This window comes from Cnephaeus nilssonii, assembly GCF_951640355.1.
Source record: "Cnephaeus nilssonii genome assembly, chromosome: 9".
In the NCBI taxonomy this organism is placed as follows: domain Eukaryota; kingdom Metazoa; phylum Chordata; class Mammalia; order Chiroptera; family Vespertilionidae; genus Cnephaeus; species Cnephaeus nilssonii.
Window position 1 is genome coordinate 79,492,738 of NC_137080.1, and position 9,393 is coordinate 79,502,130.

Here is a 9,393-nt window from a genome sequence, read left to right on the forward strand (position 1 = left end):
CGTCAGACAGGTTTGGTAAGAACTAGTAAGTTCATGCAAACATCTTGCAATATTAAAGATATAAGGAAAGAAATCTAGGCCAAATGTATCAGATTTTCAGGTAGATATATACAATATAATTTTATTTAATAAGCTTTACTGATTTAGAATATAGGAAAAGCAAAGATGGGCCAAGTTTCCTCTTTACTTCAAACTACCACACAAGGCATTTAAGTACACAATTTGTCTTCTTAAGAAGCTATAATTTTATTATGTGTCCAAACTCCCATATACTTTTAAGAACATTTCTTCTTTTTTAAAAATCACATTTTGCCATTCTCAACCAATTTCTTTTTTAAAATTGAGATATAACTGCCATATAACGTTATGTAAGATTAAAATATACAACATACTTGACACATTTATATTGCAATGTGATTGTCATTGTAGACTTAGCTAACACCTTTATTGAGTCCCTTAATTATTCCTTCTAGTAATGGAAACAATTAAGATTTAGTCTCTTAGCTTAGTTTAATGTGTATAATACAGTTTTGTTGTCTAGAGTCACTGCACTGTGAATTAGTTCTTCAGGACTTATTTATCTACTAGTTGAAAGTAGGTATTCTTAAATAACATCTCTTCCATTCCCCATTCCTCAGTCCCTGATAACCATCATCCCACTCTTTGTTTTTTCAGATTCAGTTTTATTTAGATCCACATATAAGAGATATCACACAGAATTTGTCTTTCTCTGCCTTTTGACTTATCTCACTTAGCATAATGCCTTCAAGGTCCATACATGTTGTTGCAAATTACAGGATTTTCTCTTTGACTGAGTAGTATTCCACTGGACATACATACCCATCTTTTTTACCCACTCATCTATTGATGAACATGTCTTGGCTGTTGTCAACAATGCTGCAGTAAACATGGGAGTGCATATATCTCTTCAATGACCTGTTTTCATTTTGTTTCGATGTATACCCAGAAGTGGGTTTCCTGGATTGTGCGGTAGTTCTATTTCCAATGTTTTGAGAAACCTCCATACTGGTCTCCATAGTGGCAAAACCAGTTTGCAATCCCACCCACAGTGTAGCACATCTTCACCAACACTTGTTATTTTTTGTTTTTTTGGTGATAACTATTCTAACAAGTGTGAGCCCAGATATCTCACTATCCTTTTGATTTCATTTTCCTGGTGATTAGTGAAGTTGAGCACCTTTTCATGTACCTGTTGACCACATGGATGTCTTCTTTAGGACAATGTTGATTTAGCTTCTCTGCCCAATTTCTAATTGGATTGTTTGGGGTTTTTTGTTATTGGGTTGTATGGGTTATTTATCAATTTAGCATGTTAACCCTTATGAAATACATGGTTTGCAAATTTCTTTCAATTCCATAGGTTGTGTTTTCATGAAAGTTTGTTTCTTTTGCAGTGCAAAATTTTTAAGTTTGATGTAATCTCGCTTGTTGAATTTTTCTTTTGTGCTTTTGTGCTGTTGGTGATTTTGGCGAGCACCAATGTAAAGGAGATTTGTTCCTATGTTTTCACCTAGGAATTTTGTAATTTCAAGTCTTATGTTTAAGTCATTGATCCATTTTGAATTAACTATTGTGAGTAGTGTAAGATAAGGGTCCAATTTCATTTCTCTGTGTGTGGTTATCCACTTTTTCCAACCTTATTTGTTACAAAAACTATCCTTTGTCCATTGGCGCTCTTGGCCCTCTTATCAAATATTAGTTGAATCTATATGCTGAATGGATTGATTCTGGGCTTTCTATTCTTTTCCATTGGTCTATATGTCTATTTTATGCCAGTACCATACTGTTTTAATTACAATAGCTTTGCAGTATAATTTAAAATGGGGAACTGTGATGCCTCTGACTGTGTTTTTCTATTTTTCTTTTCTTTTTTTAAATTGTATCCCTTCATTTTCATTTTCTGCTATGCTACCTCCCTGAATTGTGCTTTCCTACCTGCATCCCAGTAGTTGCATGTTCAACTTCGTTTACCTGATGTCTTGATCTGCTGTTGAGACACTGCTGTAAATTCCTAATACTAGACTGTCCAACTATCTCCTGGGCCATGTTTTTCTACCTCATTATTGCTTTAGCTATTCAGGGTCTTTTGTGGTTTCATACAAGTTTTAGGATTGCTTTTTCTATTTGGGAGAAAAACGTCATTAGGATTCTGATAGGGATTGCATTGAATCTATAGCTTGCTTTGGGTTGCATGAACATTTTAATAGTAATAAATCTTTCAATCCATGAAAACAGAGTGTCTTTCCATTTGTGTCTTCAATTTTGTAGTTTTTATTGTACAGATCTTTTGTTTGTTAAATTTATTCCTGGGTATTTTATCATATTTGATGCTATTTTAAATGGGACAGTTTTATATCATTTTGATGTTTCATGTTTGATCATAGAAATACAACTGATTTCTTCTATTGATTTTATATCCTACAACTTTCCTGAATTCATTAACAGGATCCAACTGTTTTTATTTGAATCTTTGGGATTTTCAATATTTAAGATGTATTATCCAGAAATAGCAATGATTTTATTTCTTCCTTTCTGATTTGGATGCCTTTTATTTATCTTGCCTGATTCCTCTAGCTAGTATTTTCAGCACTATGTTGAATAAGAGGGGAGAGTGTGGTCACCCTGTCTTATTCTTGATCTTAGAACACAAGCTCCTAATTTTTCTGCATGAGTATAATAGCTATAAATTTGTTGTACGTGGTCTTCGTTGTGCTGAGATATGCTCTTTCTATACCCAACTCTTTAGGTTTTTTATTATGAAGGGATGTTGTACTTTGTCAAATGCTCTTTCTGTATTTTTTGAGAGGATCATGTGATTTTATTTTTTTATTATATTAATGTAGTGTATCACATTTATTGATTTGTTTATGTAGAAACATTCTTGCATCCCAGGGACAAATTCTACTTGGACATGGTGTATAATTCTTTTAATAAGTTCTTGAATTCAATTTTCTAATATTTTGTTAGAAATTTTTACATCTATGTTCATCAGGGACATTAGTCTAGAGTTTTCTTTGTTTATAGTGCCATTTTCTGAATTTGATATTATGATAATGCTGACCTTATAGAATGAGTTTGGAAATGTTTCCTCTTCAACTTTTCTTGGAAGATTTTGAGAAGGATTGGCATTAATTCTCCTTTAAATGTTTGGTTGAATTCACCAGTGAAATCATCTGGTCCTGGTTTTCCATGTTGGGAAGTTTTTGATTACTGATATAATTTCCTTATTATATCTTCTTCATGGGTTAATTCCTTTATGGCTATTATGCAAATTCCCCCTCGGTAGTTGAACTGGGAGACCTGGAGTTTGATCCCTTGCTATGATGTGTGCTGACCACCGGGGGGGGGGGGGGGGGGGGGGGGGGGGGGGTGGGTGGGAGGGGCGCGTGAAACAAAAGAAGGCCCGCCAGGGAAGGAAGGACCCTGTTGGCAGCTGAAAGGCCCTGATTGGCCCTGATTTCTGGCCAGGCCTAGGGACCCTACCCATGCATGAATATTGTGCACCAGGCCTCTAGTTATACACTGAGTGCCCAGATTATTATGATCTCTGAATGCATAATAATCTGGCCACTCAGTGTATATCCTATATAATAAAAAGCTAATATGCAAATTGTCCCCTCGACCCAGTGTTCGACCAGCAGGCAGGCCGGCCAACCGCCCATGTCCCCTTCCCCTGGCCAGGCTGGCTGGACCCCACCCATGCACAGATTCATGCATTGGGCCTCTAATATATATACATACTGAGTGGCCAGATTATTATGCGTTCAGAGATCATAATAATCTGGCCACTCAGTGTATAATAAACTCCTTTTTCTCTTCTTACTACTTTGGCTTAATGCTACCCCTGCTTTCTTTTGTTTTCTACTTGCATGGGATATCTTTTTTCATCCCTTCACCCACAGATGAGTCTATGTGCATCCTTAACTCTGAATGGGTCTCTTGTGGCAGCATATAGTTGATTCTTATTTTTATCGATCTAGCCACTCTGTGCCTTTTGATTGGTGAATTCAATCCATTTACATTTAGAGTAATTATTTATACCTATGAACTTATTAATGGCATCTTATTAATTGCTTTCTGATTCTTTTGTATTTCCAATGTGTTGTGTTTTTTTCCCCCCTCTGTTTCTGCCTATCTTTGTAGATTGGTTATTTTCTACTTCCCCACCCCATTTTTTTTTTTTTTTGATATCCTATAGGTTTTTGTTTTGTGGTTACCTTGGGGATTACATAAAACATCTTGTACTTCTATAGCTCTGGGTCTATTTTTGATCATCAGTTTATTTGGTTCATTAGATTCCACATATGAGTGAGATCATGTGGTACTTATCTTTTTCTTTTTTTAAATATATTTTATTGATTTTTTACAGAGAGGAAGGTAGAGGGATAGAGAGCTAGAAACATCGATGAGAGAGAAACATCGATCAGCTGCCTCCTGCACACCCCCCACTGGGGACGTGCCCGCTACCAATTTACATGCCCTTGACCGGAATCGAACCTGGGACCCTTTGGTCCGCAGGCTGACGCTCTATCCACTGAGCCAAACCGATTTTGGCAGGTACTTATCTTTTCTGACAGGCTTATTTTGCTCAGCATAATACTCTCCATGAACAGACTTTTGAACCTCAGAGGGAAGGCAGGGGAGTGTGGGTGGGAAGAGATCAACCAACGAACCTGTATGAATATATGCATAACTTGTGGACACAGACAATGGGGTGATGGTGGGGGGAGGATGAGAGCAGGCTGGAAGAGGTTAATGGGGGGCAAAGGAGGACCTATGTAATACTTTCAACAATAAAAATTTTTTAAAAAGAAAGAAAATGATTTCTTTTAGGCTCATAGCTATTTGGCCCCAGTGGAGTTGGTAGAAAAACTTTCCTGGTGCCACCCTTCCCTCAGGGAAATCCTGTACAGGGTTGACTTATCAAACAGAAACAATCTCTTCTACAAGGGAAAAGGATGACTGTGTGTGACAGCCTAGCTACCAGAGCTGGGCAGGATGTGGCTGGAGAAACCCATTTCTCCCCACCAGGACCTGGAGTTCTAAGGTGGAAGTTTTAGCCTGAGGGTAGGGTAGATACTGGGAAACAGGAGTTAAGAATTTCAAAAGGTGTTAAAGGGATTGTGCTCATCAGATAGTCTACCCATAAACCTCTGGGAGTGCCACACCTGGAAATGTCCCTACCAGGTCCATAAACACCTTCAAGGCACCAGTTCTTTTTTTTTTTTTTTTTAATCTTTATTGTTGAAAGTATTACATAGGTCCTTCTTTTCTCCCCATTAACTTCTTCCAGCCTGCTCCCATCTGCCTCTCCTCCCCCAGGCCTTCACCACCCCATTGTCTGTGTCCAAGAAAGCAGGCTACAGTTGGTGGGCAAAGGACAAACTATAAACCTGAGCTGTAGCACCACTTTCTCCAGGGGAATGCTGGAGTCTCCCTTCAGCTAGGCTGGACTTCTGCAAACTTTCCAGTGTCACGTTGGACATAAAGTCCCTGATTTTTTTTTGCCTGACAGTTGCAAGAGTGGTCTAGGAAGTTTCCCGGCTTCACTCTTTCCCCAGCTATTAACCTAAAAATAAAAGGCCAAAGTGAGAGGCAACAAGTGTTTGAAATTAAAAAGAGCAACTGCTGGGGAAGCACTGATTCAGGCAGAAACCAAATAGGGTTCCAAGAAGGAGGTGGAGTAGGGGGCATTCATGAGAGAAGGAAGAGGGATAATTACATGGATAGAAGGAAGGGGTTTCTATAGATGCAGATAACCTAACATAGCAATCCTAATTCTAAAGAATGTCTACACTTTTCAGTCTGGTAGTCAAAATGTCTGCTTTCCTCTTAGCTTTGCAAATAGTTGTTTGGAGTACAATGCTCCTTCAACCCAGTCCAAACGTTATTTCACCCACTTTTAACATTTTGAGGGTTTGAGGAATGAAATATGCATGGCAGTTCCCCTGAGATGGCAGCTCCGACTCCATTTTAAAGTGGCTTCATTTATATTATGTGTCACAGCTGATACGGAGGTTTATTGGTATCTTGCCAGCTGCACTGGTAGGTGAAATTCCTCACAGGACTGTTGGAATAAAGTACTAGCCCCCCCCCCCCAATACCCATAATGCTATTTTTGTTCAAGTATGGATGTCTAATCTATTGATTAAAAAGGAGGATATAAAGGAGAAACATCTGTGCTGCCCTGTTGCTATCACTCCTTCTGTGGTAGGCAGTTAAGACCTGAGCAGAGCAAGGATGATGGGCCAGATACAGAAAGTCACCAGGAAGGAAAGCCCTGGGTACCTACCAAAGGAGGATTGATTGTAAGGTGGGACCTTGCCCCCAGGGTGACCCTTCCTCCCCTAGCGTATCACTGGTCACATGGTTTAGGACCCCCTGACCTTTCCTCCCTAGAGATAACATCTAGGCCTCAGTTGTATTTCAGCTCCAGGCCCAGAAAAGCAACAAAACAGACATGGCTGACTTCAGGATGAACAACATTGAATAATGACACCTGCCCTGGTGCCCACCAATCTATCAGTGGAGAACTAGACCCTGAAAGTATACACCTGGAAAGCTGCTGAATTAAGATTTTCCCCTGTGATCTCCTCTGAAATCTTCACCCTTAAAACCCTCAAGACAAAGGATCCAGTGCACTCTCCCTCTCCTGGGAGCACACCCTTCCCTCTCCTTTCCCACTCTCACCCCTGCCCCAGGTGCATTACCATTACCCACTTCACTCCCAAGCTTTAAGGGCCCTTCCTTTATACTTATAACTTGTTTCCTAAGCCCATTCTTTCTACAAATTACTACCTGTAATTTACCCAATAAATGTTCTCTTATAGTTGGAGTCTTGGCTCTGAATTCTTTCCTAGCCAGAACTCAAGAACCAAGGTCCAGTCTGACCCCACTGGTCAGACACCAGGTGCCATTCCCGCCACTTACAGCACTTCCACATTCACTTCTTTATATTCTCCATAGTATCTTGCTTTGTCCAGTGTTATTAGCAAATTAATTAAAAAATTAGCAAAATATAATGATAACAACCATTAAGTGCTTATAACATTGCAAGCACTGGGTGTTTTAAATGAATTAAGTTATTTAATAATAATTTCAACATTTCATGGTTATTAATATTACCCATTTTACAAATGAGGAAATTGAGGCTTAAAGAGGATGATTAAGTTTTCTCAGTTAGTGAGTGGTGAAGCTGGGCTATGAACAAGGGTGGCTAGCTCTAAAGCCCACCCCCTAAAACACTATGTGGCTACTTTTCCAATTATATTAGCACAATCAGAAAGCATGAGGAATTAACAGTCATTAGAACAAATTTATTATTTTGTAAGGCTATTTTTTTTCCTTTTGGTATATTTGGGAGATATTTTACTAAATTATGACATTATACTTCTAAAAATTATTTGAACATTTTATTTTGATATTGTGGCATTTGATAATGAAAATTAGGTAAATTAATTTTCTGTTAATTAAATCTCCTATTAGAGAGTATAAACTAATTTTAATAATGGAAGATAGTGTTGGATGTTGTAATATGTATTATATAATTCTTAGACTACATAAAGGCAATTTACCGAAAGCTAATTATGAGCAATTCCATGGAAGGCTATTGAGAACAAAAATACAAATCACTACCTAGCTAAATAGTGTTACACTCTCCAGACCTTGTAGTAAAGCTTAGTCCTTCCCTAACCCATCATTACCAACATTATTAAACTAATTATAGAGAACAGCAATCAACTTAGTTCCTCTGTAGAATTAAATGATGGGCTTATTTAATACTGAAGCAGGTGATAAGATCTTTGAGGACATTTTCAGTATAACATATTTCAGTCCTGCATAATTTAGAGTAACCAATCAGGAAAGAGGAGTGATCTGTGTTCCTATATATACTGCCATGCTAAAGATCAAAATATGCTCATCTCCCTTTGGACTTAGGAACATCTTATCCCTCTCTCTGCTTATCTCAGGTAAAACACTTGTATTATTTAATGATAAGAGGTATCCTTGGGAGAAAAATCTTTTATAGCCTTTAATTTTATTATCAACATTACCACTAGTAAATGGGAGTGTATTATTATTAGGATTTATTTAAAATACTTTCTTAGCATTGCCTTGGTCTAATGCACCAAATAAACCAAAAGATGGCTCAATATTCTGTTTATAGTTGGCATACCACTTTGTAATGAGGTTGTAGATAAACTGGAGTACATTCAGGACAAAGCCACTAGGTGCTCAGGATACTCAAAAGCCCATGGTAAATAAGTTGAGGGAGGCAGGCTGTCCAATTTTGCAGACAGGAGCCCTAATGGGGCAGTGGTAGCCAACTTTCATAGTTGATGGTCATAAAGAAGATAAGATGTAGAACAAGATTTAATAGAAACAGAAGGTATTTCAAAAATAAACTTTTAATATAAAAGAGGGAATGATTATAAAAGTAACACTTGGCAATTGTTTAATAATCATAATAATGATAGGAGAAAATTATAGAAACTAAAAGTAAAATTGTAACTACACATCTATCACTCTTTAGAGGTATTTACTATTATTACTTTGGTGTATAACCTTGCATATCTGTGACTTACTTTTTCAGTGATGCATTAAAGGTTATGACCTAGAGAAAAAATTAAAAACACCCACACAGGATTTTAAACTAACTTCCTTGCAATTGGAAACACTCATCAGTGATATGAATCATTACAGATTGAAGTTTTACTCTTTTCCTTTGGTTAGGTCTCAAATTCTTGTCTTTCTAAAGTATTAAGAAAGATTGCTACTATGTTCCTGGTTTCCAATCTAGGAATGGGTAACACAAGAATAAAGCCTACATTTGCAGGTAAAGGATGACACTGATTTTTATTCCATATGACCAAGAAAATTTATTCTTATGGAAAGTTTCAATCTACAGAAAGTTATACTAGTCCATTCCTTAAAATTATCATCATGTTTTTTCATAAAGTAAGCTATTTTACCTACTCATAAATCTCATAAATGCTTCATTTTTTTTCCTCAGAGACAATGATGCTGGTGGGCATTTGCTTCTTGGTACTGCTGCAACAAGCGGCCAGCATGGTAAGAATTTCACTTATAAGATAGATTTTAAATTCTATTAAGAGGAGTATCTTACCCATAGTTCATGGTGAATGTGACATCAACAACATTGCAAATCTCCTGGGATGGGGACAAAAACCTCGGTTCTCACTAATGTGTATTTTTACAGAAATCGGTAACTTTTTTTACTCATTAACACTACTGAGCAATAAGACAGTAGGCCAGCAATTAAGGAATTCATTTTTATCATGAGTAGCTTTTTCAGTAGAAGGGTTTAACAACTGCTTGGAGATTTAGTTCCTAGACCCTCAAAAATATATT